Source organism: Arvicola amphibius, chromosome 8 (assembly GCF_903992535.2).
Source record: "Arvicola amphibius chromosome 8, mArvAmp1.2, whole genome shotgun sequence".
Lineage (NCBI taxonomy): Eukaryota > Metazoa > Chordata > Mammalia > Rodentia > Cricetidae > Arvicola > Arvicola amphibius.
In genome coordinates this window covers 102992443-103013354 of record NC_052054.1, presented here as the reverse complement: position 1 = coordinate 103013354, position 20912 = coordinate 102992443, and the positions used below count along the sequence as shown (strand labels likewise).

The 20912-nt window shown below is 45.2% G+C and overlaps 1 long non-coding RNA gene across 1 annotated transcript; it reads right to left on the bottom strand.

The window, feature by feature from the left end:
- Window positions 1-257: 257 nt before the first annotated feature.
- LOC119821648 lies at window positions 258-19878 on the bottom strand. The gene is made up of 3 exons (XR_005286641.1): window positions 19837-19878; window positions 11333-11450; window positions 258-476 (listed from the first exon to the last, which is right to left on the bottom strand). It is a non-coding gene; the product is annotated as an uncharacterized LOC119821648 (long non-coding RNA).
- Between the last annotated feature and the right edge of the window lie 1034 nt (window positions 19879-20912).

Sequence of the window (20912 nt, the reverse complement as noted above, 5' to 3'; positions counted from 1 at the left end):
TTTCTCTTTCGTCTCCTCTTCTTTCTCCTTCGTCTCCTCTTGCTTCTTCTCCTCTTTCCTTCTTCTCCCCCTTCTCCTCTTTCTTCTTCTTCTCTCCTTCTCCTCTTCCTTCTCCTTCTCCTTCTCGTCTTCTTCTCCTTCTCCTCTTCTTCTTTCTTCTCCTCTTCCTCTTCTTTCTTCTTTCTTCTTCTTCTCCTCCTTCTTCTTCTCCTCCTTCTCGCTCCTCCGTCTCCTTCTTCTCCTCTTCCTTCTCCTCTCCTTTCCTCATCCATTCTTCTCCTCTTCCTTCTCCCCTTCTCCTCTTTCTTCTCCTCCTCCTTCTCCTTTTCCTTCTTCTGTGAGTACATCTGTCATATCTGCTACCATCCTCCCCTGATGTCCAACTTCATGCTTTCTTCCAGCTTCCCATGGGGATTAGAAGTCAGCAGTTCTCCAGCTTCCAGGCTTGCAGCACTGGATCGGGACTTCTGAGGCAACTGTAGAATATAGATAATCATGGTCAGTCTACCCAACCGGTATCAGATAAGCCAGTCTAACAAGCCCCCTTTTAATCAAATACATACATTCTTACCTGTTCTGCAATGTGGGTGTGCCATGGGTTGTTGCTGGATCCTACTCCTTTAGATAAGTCCCTAAGGTGACAAAGGAGGAGTCACTTGGGTCCTCCCATTGCAGGGGCCACACTGCCCAGAAACCCAGGTAAACAGAAGTGACTGCACACAGGTGAGTCCCAAACACACAGAAGTTCCCAGCGATCTTTAAACACACTTTCAGCCTGGTTTCATTCTGTCCTCCATTTGTTTCCCTAGAGGACAATGTCATTTGCATATTCATTATTCAAACTCCATCTTTCTAATTTCTTTCACTTCACCCTATCAATCACCATGAACTACGTTTTTGAACCAACTCCTTTCTGGAGGCCACATTTTCAGCATCACCAGTAACTGGAGAAAAATCACATTTTATGTAGGAAAGTCTACTGTCATCATTTAAGTTGTCCCTGGAGCTATTCAACCCCTGGTCCTAGAAGCTGTATATATTTTATGGCCCGCTTCCTGTTAATAGGCCCTAAATCTTCTGCAAAAGAGTGGTCATTAACCAGAAGAATGTTTTCCAGCCGTTGGGCTTCTTTCTCAAAGTCTTGTGGAGCCCGTGTCTTTTCTGGGATTGACACATTCGGCTCCCTGTTCGGGCTGTAACAAGCATTTCCACCTGAGGCCAGGAGAAGTTGTCTTCAATGTCATTTCCTCCTACAACCATGTCTTTCTACTTCTTCAGTGTGAGTTCGTTCTGTAATTTAGATGTCACATATAATAGCACTTGTCTCTCATGCACAACACGTGTTGAAAACCAAAGGACAGCTTCCTAGAACATGGTCATTTGTACCTGCATGAGATATGAATGGAGTTTCGCACCCAGAAATTCTTCTGTTTGGAGAAAGTAGATATATACATAGATAATGATAGTGATACTAGACAGATAGACAGACAGACAGACAGATGATAGATAAATAATATGCAAATAATAGGTATGTAGCTAAATACATGATAGAAAAACAGATAAGAGATAGATGATAGATAATAGATGATTGATAAATGGTAGACAGAAAAATAAATGATATAATTTATTATTTATAAATTTATAAATTATTTATGATATAATTTATTTTTTATAAATTATATTATACACTGGTTCAGATCTGTGTAACAGAATACCATTCAATCTTTACAAAAGAGACCCTGCATCTAACAGAAGAAAAGAAACAGCGGACAATATGTTAGGTTAAATAAGCCACAGAAGAGAAAAAATACCACACATTCTCATTTATATGTAGAAGAAAGCAAACTCTAATAGAGTGAGGCTGTGGTTATCAGGGCTCAGAGAGAAGGCACTTGTCACCAAGCCTGAAAACTGAGTTTTATTCCTCAGACCCAAAGAGCATCAACTCCTACAAGGTATCCTCTGCCTCCACATGCATAAATAAATAAATAAATAAATAATAAATGGACGAATGAATAAATAAGCAAGCAAACAAACAAACAATACAATACATTTTAAAAATGTGATCACCCGGGACAAGAAGAGAAAAGGATAAAACAGAGAGGGTGAGGGGCACAGGCAGAGCCGCCTGTAGTAGCGGGGATTAGCATGGGCATCACAAGTTCAGCAGAAGGACCGTGTTACAGTGTTGTACGAATACTGGAAATTCACCGAGAGCGCCCAATTTAAATGCTGTTACAACACGCGTGAGCAGGTTGTTCCACACGGAGCAGACATGTTATCCCGCCTGGCCACAGGAGCCATTTCTCTGGATATATCCAACTCTGTGGTATTCGTTTTGTAAATATCCACCCCCAAAACACCAAGAATAAAGAGGAAAAGCCTTTTCCCTTCAGAACTACGCGTGGTAAAGCTTGTAACTTTTAAGAACTGTAGAGGGTGGATGGTTCGGACAATGTCGCCCTGGAAACGAAAGTATGAGCACAGTAGCGCCTCACTGAATTCACAGTAGGGTTTCGCCGACCTCTTTGTCCTGCTGTGTCCACCATCTGCAAGAGAGCAAGCTTCCTCCCACACTCCTTTTCCTCAGCCACAGCTGGGAAGTCCCCAGGGAAGCCTGTGAGATGTGGTACAGTCTCCAGTTTCCTGTGGTGATTTGGGACTTAATGTCCAGGCAGGATGGACAAACCTCAAATCCCAGCTGAGGCGCCATGCTTGCCCCCCTCCCAAGCAAGACTGTGAAGGTTTCTTTTTCCTCTAGCTCTCAGCTCTAGAAGCAAAGATCTCAATCTTGGAGCAGGCTGTATCAAACCCGAGTGGCCAGGAGGTCCAACCTCCCTGGAAAGGGTCTAAGCCTCAGGAAGATTGGGAGATTCGGACCTTCATCTGTGTCCGCACACAATGTGACCAGTCCTGGTTCGTCTGTGATGTGTTTGAGAGCTAACTTAGACCTGAAAGAACTAGAATATGGGTTACATTCCAGGGTTGGCCACCCTGTCCTGTCTGTATTTTCTTTGTCCTTTGTTCTTTGCCCTAGAGAGCTCTGAGTTGAGGGCGAGAGACGCCACTACTTTTCTCCCAGAGATATCTGAGCAGTGCAGGGAGGGAACATATCATTTCTAAAACATCCCCACTCCTCCATTCAGAATTCTGTGTGGAGCTGGTGTCGTAGCTCAGTGGTAGAACAAGCATGCCCTATGTACAAGACCCGGAACAGGCAGACCGCATGGGCAAGACCCTGGGTTTGGCACCCAACCACAAAATATAAAGGAAAATTTAATCGGTATAGATATGCCCTACAACCATGAGACACCTTTAACCAGCTGCTGGAGCTCCCCTCTTTGGACACTGTTTTGAGAGTCTGCAGGAACCAAGACAAGCTTCCCCTTGGTAAGAGAGTTTGTCAAGTCTAGTCAATGACCTCTGCCCCTCCCCCCCCAAAAAAAACCATCTCCAAATACAGGCCAGTGGAACAAGGCAATGTCTGTGTGAGCATTGAAAGACAGAATCAGACGTCCTCATTCATCTACCTGACTAGGCAACCTCTCCACCCCGTCCCCTGAAGCAGCTATGCCTTATGGTTTCTCCCCCTTCAGATCTTTATATTGTTCATGACTGTAGTTCATTCTCTTATTTCTGATAAAAAAAAAACTTTCCTAAAGAGAGCATCCTCAGTGGATGTGTTGGAAGGACACTTCTCCCTTACTCCCATTCCCCAATCTGCCTCATTTCCTGCAGCAGTTTTAGCATTATTATTATCTGTACTTCATACGATGAGGAGGGAGGTTTCCTTTTATATGTTAATAGATAGATGTTCCACCAAAGTGGATGGAGACAGGAACAAAAAAATGTGTAAAACTTGTTCATGGGCTGGGCGGTGGTGGCGCATGCCTTTAATCCCAGCACTCGGGAGGCAGAGGCAGGTGGATCTCTGAGTTCGAGGCCAGCCTGGTCTACAAGAGCTAGTTCCAGGGCAGGCTCTAGAAACTACAGGGAAACCCTGTCTGGAAAAACAAAAAAAACAAAAAAAAAGAATTGTTCATGGTCATGAGCCATCACTCCACACCTGTTACAAAGACTGGCAATAGCAGTATTCGGGAGGAAGTGGAGTCCTGGGCAGAAAGGTGAAGCCATCCTACTTCCTTGGCAAGTTTGTTTAGGAGTTTCTTACAGACCAAACACATATCTACCACCCATTGCTCCCACAGGTCTACGAAAGTCTACCCACAGAAAAACCAAAGCATCACATTCACAAAAGGACATGTAGAAAAGTGTTTACAACCCCTTAACCATAACAGTCCAAACAGGAAAACAGGAAACAACTCAACTATCCATTAACGGGAGAATTAAGAGAAGGAATAAAAATCAGCAAGGACCATGCCGTGACCGCTATGCTCAGCCACAAGGAAAGACAAAGGCTGGATTCAGACAGCAACACAGATGACTCTTGAAGGCACCTTTAACCCAGATGCGAAAGTAGGTATCTATGGGCTATGGAGTGTCTTGGAGGTAGACTCTTACCCTAGCCTGCATGTGAATCTGGATTCAAATAAGAAATGCTTTCCCTAGGCTCAGGCATTTGAACATGTGATTTCCCCCTACTGTTGGCAATGCTGTGGAAGGCTTCAGAAGTCTGGCCTGACTGGAGGAAGTAGGTCACTGGGGGTGGGCTTTGAGAGGATACAACCTCACTCTACTTCCTGTTTCCTCTCTCTGCTTCAGCTTACTGCTGAGGAAGTGAGCTCTCAACTTCCTGCTCCCATTGCCATGCCTTCCTCATGCTGCTAATACCTCTATTCCATGATGGACTCCCGCCCTCTGGAACTATAAGCGCAAAAAACTCTTCCTTCAGTTGCCTTACGCAGTGTTCACGACAGAAAAGTGACACATATAACACTGTGGCCAGGTGGCAGGGATATAGACCTTTGAGAGTGATGGGAACACTCTTAGCCCAGAGACTAAGAGTGCTGGAAAGTCACTGGTCACCAAAAGTCAACGTGACTTTTGGCCCTTGAGTTTGTTGTCCCACACTGATAATAATTAAAACCATGCACAAATGGGAACGAGTGATGTGAAAACAAGGGTTTGGGTTTTTTTTTTTAAGAGAATTTAAGGAAATATAAAAGAAACTCCAGAGATCAGGAGGGTCCAAAGAGAAGGAAAGCAGCTAAGTTGTTAGTCTAGGTCTTTTTAATAGGACTTACAGCAGAAACCGCAAGTGTTGAGCTGGTTCCTATTGACACTGCCTAAATCTCGGAGCTTGGGGCTGGAGAGATGGCTCAAAGGCTGAGAGCAATTGTGCTTGCAGAGGATGTTGGCTCTATTCCCAGCAAGCACATAGCAGTTCATAACTATTTGTAACTTCAGTTCCAGAGGATTGAAGAGCCACTTCTGACCTCTGTGGGCACCAGGCACACATGACATACAACATACGTGCAAGCAAAACATCCATATACCCATAAACATAAAAATAGAATAAATAAATTGAAAATTTAAAAAAAAATCTCTGAGCCTATCACAAGTCAAGCCAGTTAGGGGTTTTACAGTATATTTTCTTCTGACCCCACCAGGGAGATGATCATGTGACATCCACATGCTGCTCACCCACTTAGGGCATGGTTGTCCTTCTCTAACTTCTGTTTCAGTAGCTGCGGACCTTGGCTATCTGCTGGCCACTAACTCTGACCTGAATCTGCTCTCCAAACTTGCAAGCATTGCTGGCTTCAACCTGTTCTAGTGGGTGCCTTTCTGGCTGTTAACTAGGCGAGGCTCTCCGTGTGGCCAGCCTGTAGTCTCTACTGTGGATCTGTCCCATTACCACACACAGGAAGCTACCTCCTGCCTCGGCATCGGTCCCTAGTCGCCATGTCTCCACAAGTATCAGAAAAGTCACTGCAAGGTTAAGCCACATGCAGCTAGACAATGGCAGATGGACTTTATAGTTAAGAAAAGTCAGAGTTATGCTAATGTCCATTCTGTGGAGACTGACCAAAGGAAGGCAAGAAGGAACATTCTGGAGTGGTTGAAATATTTTACATATTCATGAGGTCCTGGGTTTCCATTTGTCAAAACTCACCAAACTGAATGCTAATTATTTGAACTTTATATATGCAAAAATATTTCTAGGCCCGGTGAGATGGCTCAGAAGATGAAGTTCCTTGTCACCCAGCATAACGACCTGAGTTTGATACTCGGGACACTGGGGAAGGAGAGAAATAATCCCTGAAAGTTGTCCTTTGACTTCCACAAGTACTCTGTGGTTCACAATCCCCAAGTCTTATATAAATAATGTAATAAGGATTGGAGAGGCAGCTACGTGGTTAAGAGCACTTGCTGCTCTTAGAGAGGACCTGGGTTTAGTTCCCAGCACCCACACCAAATGGCTCACAGAGCCTGTAATTCCAGTTGTAAGGGACCCGACACCTTGTTCTGGCCTCCAGAGATCCCAGCACACACGTGGTGCACACAGTCAAGTCCATACAGATACACAGAAAATAAAAAATGAAATCTTGTTTATTTAAGTAATAAAATATTTAAAGATAAAGAATCTTTGCTTTAAAAAACTTTCTATAAGATTCTACACCATAGTTTTGATAAGTAAAAGTCAAAACAACGGAAATAATGTCTATGAAACAAGGACAATCGTATATTAGAAAGGAGGCAGATTTGTGACTGGAAATGACACATCTGTGCATCAGAGCCCTGGAACATTCTCACTCTCTGCCTTGAGCAAGACTGCTGGTTCATAATTGTTTGTTAAAACATGCATTCACACTTTTATGCATGTTGGTTTCAACATGCAAAAATAATTTTTTAAAAGCTAGGTGATAGTGGCACACGCCTTTAATCCCAGCACTTGGGGGGCAGAGGCAGGTGGATCTCTGTGAGTTTGAGTCCAGCCTGGTCTACAGAGTGAGTTCCAGGACAGCCAAGGTCACACTGAGAAACCCTGTCTCAACCTTCCCCAAAATAATAATAATAGCAATAATTTGAAAGATATAATAACAGCATTCTCACTCTAAGAAGTCCTGCTTTTCTCCAGAATGGGGCTCCACACCCCATTTCCCTTATCCTTTCACCCCTTTTCCCGTGAATTTATTTGAAATGAAGCAGATTAACTATTTTTTAGGTTTCTTTTTAATTTCCTCCAATAGCCTTAAGGTTTTAGGTTTTATCAAATAACTTATCACAGTATTTTTAAATGTATACTTTCTTATTTATATAGAAGATAAGTTGATAGTAGAGAATAGGTAGAAAGACAGACAGACAGAAAGACAGATGAATGGACGGACGGACAGACAGGCAGGCAGGCAGATAGATAGATTCCTATGAACACTGCATTTTCACAATTCTGGGATAATAGGATCGCAATTATTTTACTTTTTGTGGCTCAAAAGCTTCCAGTTTCTATGGTAATGCACCACCTCCAGCCATACCTGATGTTCTGAGATCCCTCCTAATTGAACTGTGACATTTGATTTCAAATCCTCAGTCTGAAACTGAGTGAACTGCACATCTTTTTGACAGTGTGTTTTCCGGTGAAACACAAACAGCTCTGCATCCAGACTGCACATCAAGCACATCTGGAGTACGTTAAGCATTCTGAGAGGCTCGGCGATGCTGTCATTTGGTAGAACTACCCACAGCAGGAGTGGATGTGGGTGTATGTGAGCAGCATTTATCCCAAGAGGGCAGAGACCTGGGCAGAGGTCAGGCATCTGGAAATGCCAGAGGGACTCTTATTTACAGCCTGCTTTCCAACACGATCTCGGGTTGTCACACAGAGCAGTGGGACTCCAGTGAGCACCATTGTATCTTCAGCCTGTTTTAAGAAACAGGGAATGTGGAATCACAAGTACTTTGTAATTTGCTCCTGATTTGCCTTCCATGTCTCCAGTGAATGTGCTTGTCTGCAAGAGTTTTTCCTCACCAGAAGACAGAAAAGAAGTAAAAGAAATACAAATTTGATGTGGGAAGATCTTGTCTGTGTGTTGCTTTTATTGGTTAATGAATAAAGAACTGCTTTGAGCCTATGGCAGGGAAGACCAGAACTAGGCAGGGGAAGCTAGGCCATATGCTGGGAGAAAGAAGGGCAGAGTTAGAGAGAAGCCATGGAGCCGCCGGAAATAGATGCTGGGAACTTTACCCAGTAAGTCACAGCCACGTGACCATATACACAGATTAATAGAAATGGGTTAAATTAGTATAAGAGTTGGCCAATAAGAAGCTAAAACTAATGGGCCAAGCAGTGATTTAATTAATACAGTTTCTGTGTGATTCTTTCAGGTCTAAGCTAGCCGGGTGGCCAGGAACTAACTAGCGGCCTCTTGCCTACAAATTGTCCCACCCGTCTCAGGCATCACCAAGAAGACTCTCCAGCTCTCAGGCTAGCCCTCCAGGGCTGAGCTGAAGAGATTGACAAATGAGGTCAGAAGGTCCAGTCAGACCAGGGAGGCCAATGGCACAAGAGAGATGCCAGCATTACCTGCTATTCTCTGCAGGATTACTCTGTAGCTGTTTCTCATAGAACCATAGAAGCATTCCCTTCTGGAGACTCCCAGACTCAACATATGCACAAGAAACCTTCGATACCCACCAGGACCCTCCCTAAGGTCTGTAGCAGTGAACAATTACTGAACAGTAGGGCGAGGGGAGCCTCTTCCTCATCCTGTGCCTGCAGGGGCCTCCAGGGTATGGTTTACAATTCTCATGCTGGGTTGGGTTTCTTTCAGCGCTGCAATTGCCTCAGTGAACCATGCTCCTGGAAGCAACCCCCCCCCCCACACACACACACAAAAGCTCCCTGCATCACCTTGCTGGACTTGTTGGAAATCTTTCCTAGGCCTGGGTGAAGAGGAGCTTCTGTGTAATTCCCCAGGACAGGTAACACAGCCAGAATAAAGGAACCAGCATCAGAGACACCGGCTTTCCCACTGGCATCTGCCCTGTGCACCTGGCTACTCTATTCCAGTCCTAGATACACAATGTATTAGCTGCTTTTCTGTCGCAATAAAACACAACGACTAGGCAAATTAGGGAAGGAAGCGTTGACTTTGGCTTACAGTTCCCGAGCAAGGAGTCCATTGTAGTAGGCATGACAGCAGGATGGGATGGGGAATATTAAAAATTCCCATCATCAGCCAGGCGGTGGTGGCGCATGCCTTTAATCTCAGCACTTGGGAAGCAGAGGCAGGCAGATCTCTGGGAGTTTGAGGCCAGCCTAGTCTACAGAGCAAGTTCCAGGACTGGCTCCATAACTGTAGAGAAAAAAAGTATCATCAAATGCAAGCACAAAGGAGGGAGGGAGAGAGAGAGAGAGAGAGAGAGAGAGAGAGAGAGAGAGAGAGAGAGAGAGAGAGAGAGAGAGAGAGGGAGGGAGGGGAGAGGGAGAGGGGGGGGAGGGAGGGAGGAAGGGAAGGGGAGAGGGAGGGAGGCAGTGAGGGAGAGGGAGAGACAGAGAGAGGGAGGGAGGGAGGGAGGAAGGGAGGGGGAGAGAGAGAGAGAGAGGGAGGGAGGGAGGGAGGGAGGGAGAGGGAGAGGAGGAGAGAGAGAGGGAGAGGGAGAGAGAGGGAGGGAGGGAGAGGAAGAGAGAGGGAGAGAGAGAGAGAGAGAGAGAGAGCGTGCAAAGGAGTGAACGAAGTAGATCAGTAGATCCAGGGTTTAAGCTCTCAAGGCCTGATTCCAGGGACATATGTACTCCAACAAGACCACCCCTAAACCTACCCCAAACAGTGCTGCCAACTGGGAGCTGAATGTCCAAATACTGGAGCCTATGGGGAAATAGGTCTCCTGTGAACCAGCACACCTAGCCATCATTCAGGTAGCACGCTGGACAGTGAGAACTCTCCGGCTCCACATGTCCAGAGACAGCACCATGGAGGAAGCTGTGCTACCTTACCTCCCTCTTCCTGACAAGCCAGAGAGGGTGCAAACCAGTAAGGACAAAGCAAAGGAGAGCAGCTGGCTAGTGCCCAGCCTTCCACTGTGGGTGAGACTCCGCCCACTAATGTGCTCCTGTACTGTCATCAAGGCGAGAAAGGACAATCGCATCCGCACATCCCCGCCACCCAGGCACAGCCCTGCAGCCATGATAACACATGTGGAAGAGGCAGGCCTTCCACAACCTTCTCCCAGGTATGAGTCTTACCTACATAAAGAGTAGCAGCAATGTTTAGAGTCAACTGGAAGCTTCAGCATATCAGATACTGTGGTGTGGGAGGTCCTTCTGTATATGTGTTGCTCTTACTGGTTAATGAATAAAGAAACTGCTTTGGCCTGTGATAGGGCAGAGAAGAGCTAGGCGGGAAACCTAAACTGAATGCTGGGAGAAAGAAGGCGGAGTCAGGAGAAGCCATGTAGCCCCGCCAGAGACAGACGCCGGACAGAACTTTACCTGGTAAGCCGCAGCGATATGGCAATACACAGATTAATGGAGATGGGTTAGTTTAGGATATGAGAGCAAGCTAGCAATATGCTTAAGCTATTGAGCAAACAGTATTATAAATAATATAGTTTCTGAGTGGTTATTTCCTGGTCTGGGCATCCAGGAACAAAAAAGCGGCCTCCAACAACAATGCTCTCTACTTATCATGACATTTATAGACAAAATGTTTGTCCCTGAAAATTCCCAACTTCCAGTTCTTTAGAATAACATAACTACATTTGGAGACAGGGCCTTTAAATGAGTCAAATGAATCAAAATAAAGTCCTATGACTAAATAGAAGCAATAGAACCAATGACCTTGCAAGAAGAGATTAGGGGAAGGACACTGGGAATGGGATGGGTAAAACACCATGGCAGGAAGAACATCTGAAAGCCATTCAGAAATGCCTAAAAATAAGCCAGGTCTGCCGTCATCTTGATTTCATATTCCCAACCTCAAAAACTATGACAATACAAATTTCTGCTGTAAAATCCACCCGCTCTGGGGTCATTTGTTAAGACATTCCAAACAAATAAACAAATACAAGATATAATTACCGGACAAATTGACTTAACTAATGGACATTTCGATGAAGCCAGAACCAATCTGCAATGCCATTTTCTGAAAATGAATGCTGAGGTCACCTAGGTGACAAGTCGGGAGATGATCTGAGGAACCCCCCAACTCAAGCTTCAAAGCAGAAAGCTTACTCATGCACTATGCTGTGTACAACCAGTCAGATTCTGGGCCACGGGCATCACAAGCTGTCTCCCCTGGCTTAAGCAGAATAGACCTTTGGGATGCAGTGTGCAGAACCACTGTGAGAACTGCAGGGGCAGGGATGGTGGGCACACACCTGGGATGGATGAGGCAGGCTGCCATCACCCCTTCTCCCAAGTCCCTCATACCTGCAATGATCTCTACTCTCACTGCTGGGAGGAGCATCCTGCTGGTCCTCAGGCAGATCTCAGTTCAGCCCCCAGACTGGTCCAGCTGATGAAGGAGCCACCACCATGTGCCCAGGCCCTTTTATAGAAAGGAAAGAAGGTGGAATAAAGAGTGAGCAGCTATTTAAATGGTTGGAAGCTGCCCCATTTGCCTGGATTCAGCCTCCATAGTGGGATATGGGTTCGTTCTCCCAACACACTCAAAAGATGGAATAGTCCCTGAATACTAGGAAGAGATTTCAGTGCCGAGCAGCCAAGAGGAAACCTTCTTTGAAAATTCTCCTGCATGGTGCAGCCATAGAGCACAGGGCCCTGGGATTGATGCAGGAATTTGGGGTGCTATGGGACCTTTCACATCCCAGGGTGCCAGACACTCGCAGGCATTGTCCTAGTTTGGTATCTATTTCTGTAATAAAAGACCATGAGTGAAAGCAACTTGGGGACAAAGGGTTTCTTTTTTTATTTATTTATTATGCGTACAATATTCTGTCTGTGTGTATGTCTGTAGGCCAGAAGAGGGCACCAGACCTCATTACAGATGGTTGTGAGCCACCATGTGGTTGCCGGGAATTGAACTCAGGACCTTTGGAAGAGCAGGCAATGCTCTTAACCACTGAGTCACCTCTCCAGCCCAAGGTTTATTTCCTCTTAGAACTTACAGCCTATCATAAAGGGGCACGGTGCAGGAACTCAAGGTAGGAACCTGGAGGCAGACACTGAAGCACAGGCCATGAATAAGTGTGCTTCTTCTGACTTGCTCTTCACAACTCACTTAGCCCGTTTCTTACAGAACCCAGGATCAATTACCTAGGGGTGGCAATGCCTGCCATGGTTTAGACCCTCCTACATCAATTATTAATCAAGAAAATGTCCCACAGTCTTGCCTAACGGGGCAATCTGATGAAGTCATTTTCTCAGTTGAAGTTCTTTGTTCCCAGATGACTCTAGCTTATGTCAAGTTGACAAAAACCTCAGTCACCAAAGGTCATCCCACAACAGTGGCTTGGAGTTTGTCACCTCATGCCAACAGACTAAGAACAGGGACTCTCGTGGGAGTGAGCAAAAGCAGAATCAGGCTTTCCTGGGGATAACTGGAGAAAAGTGAGACATTAGGGGAAAGTAGGAGATGCTCTGGAGTTCAGGAGGGGTTTCCAAGTCATCACCACCCTTGTCTTGGATGAAGGATGAGCTCGCTACCGTGGGACTGTTTGGCTCTCTGGAGCTACCACAGGAGAATGAGCTGTGATAACTCACCAGCTAAAGGAGGGACCTCACCCTGGGCCCAGTCAAGGAAATGATCACAGACTGTTCATATGTTCCCCACGCACTTAGGAGTGGCTGCCCCACCTCTGACCTGCGGTTTGCTCACTGCCAACCTTGACTGTCTGCTACTGGCAGGGCTGTCTGCCATCGCCGGTAGCGCCGTGCAGGTGTTTTGCATCTGTTCATTAGACTACCTCCTCTTTGTTCTCACAGCTACATGATCAACTCATGGTTTTATCATGGCAGGGGGCTAACTCTATCCCAGCCACCGAGATGTAGCTGTGGTCTTTCTTGCATAAGCCCCTCAAGAGCTCGTGGGGGGGGGGGGAGTGCAGCTGGCTGGCCTTTACTATTCAGAGCCCTGCCCCTCCTCTTCCCTATCCAGCTTGGTCATATTCCACAGTCTTATTCCTCAGTGTTCTAGATTTTGCCTTGTCAACCCTTCATGGTAGTTTGAATGAGAAATGTCCTCCATAGGCTTGGGTATTTGAATACTTGGTGCTGGGTTGTTGGCACTCTTTGGGGAGGCTTGGGTGGTGCGGCTAGGCTGGAGGAAACACATCTCCCAAAGCAAAGCTTCCAGGTCCCTCTCCCTGCTTTATGTTTGTGATTGAGGGTGTGACCTCTCAGCTTTCTGTTCCCGTTACCATGCTTCCCCACCATGGTGGAGGACTCTTATCCCTCCCTCCAGAACCCTGAACCCAAATCAACACTTTTGTTGGTAAGCTACCTTGGTCATGGCATTTGGTCAAGCAGCAGAAGGGTAACTCATACAACCTGAATCTCCCTGTTCAACCCCAGTTTCTGTTCTCACTGAAACAAGTGAGCAGCCTGTAGTCTTCCCCGTGGCCCCCTTCCCTTGATACCTACAGGGAGCTTGCATCAGGATGATCTCAAAGAGGGTGGGAAAGAAGACATGGTCTTCTGTGAGCCCAGGACACAGATGATCTGGGGGAGGAGTGAGTGCTCCCTTTGATCCTAAAAGATCCTCTCTTGAAAGCAGCAGAGAGCAAAAGCATCCTCCACTTTGCCAAGGCCCTCCGTGGAACCCATGGAACTTCAGGGAAGAAGAACCAGCTGGTCTAGGATGTAGGAAAAGGGACTTTGTGTTAGATGACATTGACCCTAGGGTGACCTTGACATTTCCGTGAACGTGTGACCCTAAAATCTATTTTGTGGCCCTACTGGAAAGAAAAACACCAAATCGAGCTGTACCGTGTGCTCCACTTTTGGCACACCAAAAGATTCTAGTAGCGAAAGGCCTGTGCCTGTAATTGAAAATACATGTGCCAAAAACGTGAAATCTGAAACTTCTCAATAACCCTTTAAAGGTGACAATTGGGTAGGTGGATACCAGATGGCCACTTAAGAATAATTGCTGGGCGAGTTTTAAAGGTGCAAATTGCTATTCAAAGAGCCCTGGATTTTAGACAAACTCCCACAGACATCTTGAGAACATAGCCTCCAGCTGGATGAGTAATGAGGTCCAATTCATCAGGGGTCAGTCCTACGCGGGTAGGGGAGTATCCTTCATTATTTGTAGCTTAATGAATTGTGGCTTTTGTGTGCTCGGTGACTGTGCTGGTTCTTTGCTCTTCACTCTTGACCAGCACTTCGCAAAGGGCATGTAGATTAGCTAAGCCATAGCTTTCAACAATAAATATCAGGTGCCAGGGTTTCTTCTTAGGAATTTGGGAACACGTCCAACGATGGGCTGAGGCTTGTTAGCCATATACGAGGCATGTGCGCTTGCTCTAATTACATTAAGTAGCTAGTACTGGGCAGGGTAGGTGGTTGGGGACACAGAGCTACGCTCTATGGCTTAAAGTAAAGGCTGTCAGGTTTTGGTCCATTAGCACAAATCATTCAGTTTTATGAACTACAATGAGAGTATTACATATACAGGCATCACGTGAGAAACGACTTTAGCTCTGCCATGCTCACCAAACATTCAGGCCTTGCCCAGAACGGCCTCTCTAGTCTTACAGAGAAGAAAAGAACAGAAAGCTTTACTGGAAAACAAGTGACGTAAGGCAGGTGCAGTTGAGTTGAGTTCCCTGGAGTCACTCGTGACCAGAGGACATCCACAGGTGTGCCAGTCGCTGGGGAATCACCAGAGCCCGGGAGCAAACCTTGACTGCTGGGCATCACTCCACCCCCAAATTGCCTTCTGTACTATGTATTGTAACTGAGAATAATTGACCTATAGCATCTAAGAAAATAACCTCATGACTCTTAAGTAATAGGCTTGCCTACAATAATAACAACAATAATAATGGCATTTATTTTGTTCACCAACCTAAAATTTAAGTCCTAACTCTCTGAAGAGATTTGTGCATAGCTCACTCGAGCAAATCCATTTTCCCTTGGCAAAGAAAGTGCTGGATGATGCCCAGTTACATTGGATCACAGTTTTTCAGTCAGTAACTGGTTTAAGTTAGCTGCCTGAAGTCAAAAAAACTACCTGCATATTTAAATTCTAGACAGACAGCCCTGTGGAAGTGAGAGGGTGTGGCCATGCTCGTAGTGCACAGGCTGTAGCTCTTCAGCCAAAATGGGAACCAGAGGAGACAACAGGAATAGACAGAGCTCTCAAACACCAGGAAGGCACCCACACGATGAAGCGTGCATCTGCAGATGTAAATACCAGTGTCAGTTATGGGCGTACTGGGTGTGCCTGTCATCCCTTACTTGATGTGAGTCAAAAAATAAGAATTCTCACTTTGTATCCGCTAGTATCAAACTTCGAATTGGGCTCTTCTAGCTGGATCCCCTCTTGCAGACAATCTGCGTGCATCTATTTTTAGATAACTGCTGTAAGCATCAGAGCCGCAAAAGACACGACAGAACACAATCCATCACTTTGCAGCAAAGCCCAATCCCAAATAACCTTGCGCCGCTGCTGTTAAGATTGCTCCAGTTCTGTGAGGTCAGAGTAGTTCTCGTTTTCTCTGAGCAGTTCTATAAACAAAACTTCACAAGAGGATGTCTATGAAGTAAATGTTGAAAGGCATATCTGGCTATAAAAATAGTCCATTAATAAATATTTAAGAAAGTAAAGTGCTTCAGAATACAGCATCACAATGAGCAAGGCCTAGGAAGGGAGAAAAAGAGGGTGCGGGTTAGACCTCAGCTGTAGGGAGCTTGCTTGGCATGTGTGAGACCTGGGACCGTCCCCTGAACTTCAAAATAAACAAACAAAACCTCTCTAATTATAAATGTTGAATAAACATCTATTAACAGGCATAGTAATAAGCTATTTTAATTTGTTGTTTCAACATGATGGCTAATCATGGTTGTCAACTTGACTGCATCTGGAATCAACTAAAACCCAAGCTGCTAGGCACTCCTGTGAGGGATTTTCTTGATCAGATTATTTGAAGCAGGAAGACCCGCCTTAAATGTGTGTGTGGCATCTTCTGGTGACAGTCCACATAAAAGGACATGGAAGAAGGGAACTCTGCTTTCTTCCCGCTTGCCCTCACTCTCGCTGGCAAGTTCACCTATCCTGCAGCTGCAGCATCCCTTCACACGATCAGAATCAACTTCTTCAGATTCCAATGCAGATTCAAGAGCAGCAGCTTTCCAGGAACCCTTCAGTTTTCAGACTGGGACTGCTGAGACATCCAGCCTCGTGTGCTGTGAGACAATGGCCTTGTACCCCGTAAAGATTTCTCACTTGTATTGGTTTAATTAAATGCTGATTGGCCAGTAGCCAGGCAGGAAGTATTGGTGGGGTGACCAGAATAGGAGAATTCTGGGAAGAGGAAAGGCTCAGTCTGCAGTTGTCACCCAGACCAAGAGGAAACAAGATGAGAATGCCTCACTGATTAAAAGGTACCAAGCCATGTGGCTAACGCAGACAAGAATTATGGGCTAATGTAAGATGTAAGAATTAGTTAATAAGAAGCCTGAGCTAATAAGCCAACAAGTTTATAATTAATGTAGTCTTCTGTGTTTCTTTGGGACTGAATGGCTGTTGGACCAGGTGGGACAGAAACCTCTGTCTACAAATAGTGCCCAATGTACAGGAACTATATACACATAAAACCTGAGAGAGTTTGGGAAGTAATTCTAGACACAAAAGAACAGAGTTAAGCTTCTTGGTAGCAGCATTTTCTCTGGTGGGTTCTGTTTGCTAGAGATAAACACGTTTCATTTAGGAGAGGCTTCCTGACTCAGCTTTAGCTGCAAAAACCTTGTAGCCTTTTTAAGAGACCCTATCACAAAACACTTAAATGATGATTATGAATAGCCGACTTACATGCTTCTTAGTGGTGGCAGGGAGCTTAAAACTTCATAGAGTTGTAGCAATAAACATGGTTCTCACCAGTACCTCTGCCATGAAGCTAGACTCTCATAAAGCTAAGGAATGGAGTGGATCCAGCTGTCAAAGCCATAGCTTTAACCCTAGCCATACCACTTAGCAAATTAAAGACTCATGTGGTCAGAAAAGAGAGATATACAGTAAAGATAGATTCAGAGAGGAAAAAAAAACCTCTAAACATTTTACAGTGTGTTTAAAAATATGAGTAGGCTTGGGAGAGAAAAGAAAAAAAGGATAAAGTTCTTTTAAAAAAAAAGAAAGAGTATAGTTGGGCTTTAATACCAATACTTGGAAGTCAGAGGCAGGCAGATCTCTGTGAGTTCAAGAACAGCCTGGTCTACAGAGTGAGTTCCAGGACAGTCAAAGATACACAGAGAAACTCTGTCTCAAAAAAACAAAAATTAAAAATAAAAAGAAAAGAAATAGTTTAAAATAGAGCCACATAAAGATGGAAAATACACAGAGACTACTGTGTTATCTTTGAATTGTTTGATGGCTGAGGAAGAAGAAACAGCTGCCAAATGACATTTGATTATAAATGCTGCTGGATTAATCCAACATAAATTTTGAAAGTGTCTTGACTTCAAATTTTAAGTCAAAAGATATGTTACTTTGGAAAAGAGGTTTTACTTTTGTTTCCACAGGAAATAAAAACAATTACTCATTCTGGGTAAAGAAAAGTCAGGTTTGATCAAGGACGAACACACTGAAAAAAAATCTCTGATAGGAGCAGATGGCCCAGATGATCCAACATTTCAGAGGACCTCTGTTGGAGTTTCCTCTGAGTTCTATATCCAGAACAGCCTCAAGACTGTTGGCTGAGATGATCAAGCCTCACAGAATATTCCAGTCAAAACTTGACCATAATCTTAAATTTTCTTTAGGTCCCCATAAGATTACCAGTGCCCCCAATCAGCAGGAAGTAGCCTGGAAAACTATACCCATATTCCCAAAAAATGGATTATGGATGTTTGTCTTTGTTTAGCATGTTGGTTACAAGTTGTTATGAATAATGATCAGGAAGAAAGCTAAACAAAGGAGATTAGATTCAGAGTTTTTTGTTTTGAAAAAAGGGGGAATGCTGTGGGACAATGGTCTTGTAAAGATTTGTCACTTGTATTGGTTTAATAAAATGCTGATTGGCCAGTAGCCAGGCAGGAAGTATAGGCAGGAGACCAGAATAGGAGAATTCTGGGAAGAGGAAAGGCTCAGTCTGCAGTTTTCACCCAGACCAAGAGGAAGCAAGATGAGAATGCCTCACTGATAAAGGTACCAAGCCACGTGGCTAACACAGACAAGAATTATGGACTAATTTAAGATGTAAGAATTAGCTAATAAAAAGCCTGAGCTAATAGACCAATCCATTTATAATTAATGTAGTCTTCTGTGTGTTTTTTGGGGGACTAAAAGGCGGGACAGAAACCTCTGTCTACACTCGTGGACTCTCCAGTGTGAGACAGCCATTGTTGGGCTATGCAGACCACATCCTGTGAGTCAATCTAATTATCACTGTCTTAGTTAAGGTTTTCTGTGCATGGTTACAAAAGACCTTCCACCTTGAGGCTTGCCTTTGGGTTTAGCAAAGCCACCCACACAGCAAAAAGCGGCATTTTACCTCTTTAGCTTTCTGGATGCCACCCGGTGAATCTATCTTCTCATCCTGCTAAGACAGGTAGACTAAGTCTTCCCCACACACACAGGAAAATCTCTGGGTCTTTTGTACTCAGCAGCTAATGGCAAGCACTGCTTCTAAGACTGGTGTTCTCCAAGGACTAAGAAGAGACTTTGGATTGCCCATGTTTGGTTGGAAGTAAGACCCCAGCCCCCTGACACCCCCTATATCAAAGAAGTCTGGGATGGTTTGGTTGGAAGCTCAACCCAATCTCCCTAACACCCCTTATATAAAGAGCTTGGAATGTTATAGTCAGGAGCCTCATCCAGGTCCCTGGCACCCATCTTTAGAATACTGGGCCAGGAATTTTCCATTTTAAGCCCTCTTCCCCTGGGAGTTGTTGGGAAAGCCCACCAAGCGGTGACCCCTCCCAGGGAGGGTCAGGATTGTTATTCTTTTGGTAGCCCTTCAAAGGGGCAAGCCACACCCACTCCCAGTGACCCCCCTCTCACCGTCATCTTGAATCTCTTCTCTTTCTGTCCCTTGGCCTGGGCACACATGTCTCTCTGTCTCGCTTTCCATTTCTCTCTTTCTCTCTCTCTCCTTTCTCTTCTCCCTTCTCTCTATCTCTCTTCCTCTCCTTCTCTTCTCCTTCTCTCTCTCTTGGCTCTCTCTCTCTTTCTCTCTTCTAAGTAATAAATGTCCAGTTCTATACCTGCCTACTGTGTCTATGTGCCTTTCACCGCCACATGTCCAAACCTGCTGCAAGCTGTCTTTCCCAGCTCTCCACATGGCGGGACCAGCTCGCCCAGGATGAGCCACCGCTCGTGACCCGCCCGGGGATCTTGCGGCCCCACCTGCTCGGGGACCAAGAATCTCTTGCCTTGGGACTGGCTGCCCCAGAGTCCACTGCCTGCCTACAGCTGCCGCCGGGACTTTATAGCATTTTAAAAGAAAAACAAGGACCACTTCCACAGGCTATTAGGCTACTGCCCAGAAAATGAACAATGCTGGTCTCTGGGTTTTGCATGGTCATCTCCTTTTTCCCCCCCCCCTCTCTTCCTCCACCATGCTCTCCTGGTGCCACCCAGAAGCACTGCATTAAACATAGGCATCTTTTATCTAATTTTGTCTGATTGGAATTATTTGCATCAGCAAAGAAGCTCGCCTTAAGAAATATTCCTAACATTTATAGCTGTGAAGAGAAATCGTGACCACGTCAACTCTTATAAAGGAAACGGTTAATTGAGGTGGCTGGCTTACAGTTTCAGAGGGTTCAGTCCATTATTGTCGTGGATGTAAGCATGGAGGTATGCAGGCAGACATGGTGCTGGAGCTGACAGTCAGAGGCAACAGGAAGTCGAATGTCACACTGAGTGAAGCTTGAGAAAAAATTTCAAAGTCAGACCCCACAGTGACACACTTCCTCCAATAAGACCACACCTCCTAAAAGTGCCACTCCCTTTTGGCAGCCATTTTCTCTCAAACCACCACAGTCCCCTTTTAATATGTGTGTGTGTGTGTGTGTATTCATTCTACCGGTTCTGCTCCTTTAGAGAACTTTGCCTTGTATATTCAGGAAGGTAAGGGAATTCTAAACTCTTAGCAAACTCAAACGTACCACAAGTGAAACAAATGGAAATAGACAGTTGAAAGGCAATGGGAAGGGAATGAGGAGGCGAAGGCATTTTTGAGTCAGGGTAGAAAGAAATTACTGGCATCTGGGAAGGAAAAAGCTGCCCCCTCACCTAGAGTCTAGTTGAAGCCTCTTGCCAGTGGACTGGCATCCCAACACTAACATTTGCTCTGAAGGCTGCAAGCATAGAATAAGTACTCCTTTCATATAAGACACTTACGTTAAACAAACATATGCCTTTAATCCCAGCACTCGGGAGGCAGAGGCAGGTGGATATATAAGGCCAGCCTGGGCTACAGAGCAAGTCCTAGGACAAGCTCTGAAGCTACACAGAGAAACCCAGTCTTGAAAAACAAAAAACAAATAAGCGAAAAACCCAAACACAAACAAAAACAAAGCAACAACAATAAAAAAAAAAAAACAATGACCCAGGCTTCTGGCCTGGATATATATGACCTTAGATGTTGCCTCATTCCTTTCCCAAGACATCTGGAAACCTGAAACACAACTGTTACAGTGAAAATGGCTGTGTCCCTGCCAGCTAATCCTGTTGGGTGCCCCTAAGGTTCCATCAAGTGACTTCATCTGCTTTCTTAGCAACATTTTTTTATGACAGTTGCTACAAATCCCCCCAAAGCATTAAAGGTGGCTACTGCAAACACAAACAGCAGCCTGCTGTGAGCTGTGAGTGTCCCGGGAAGAG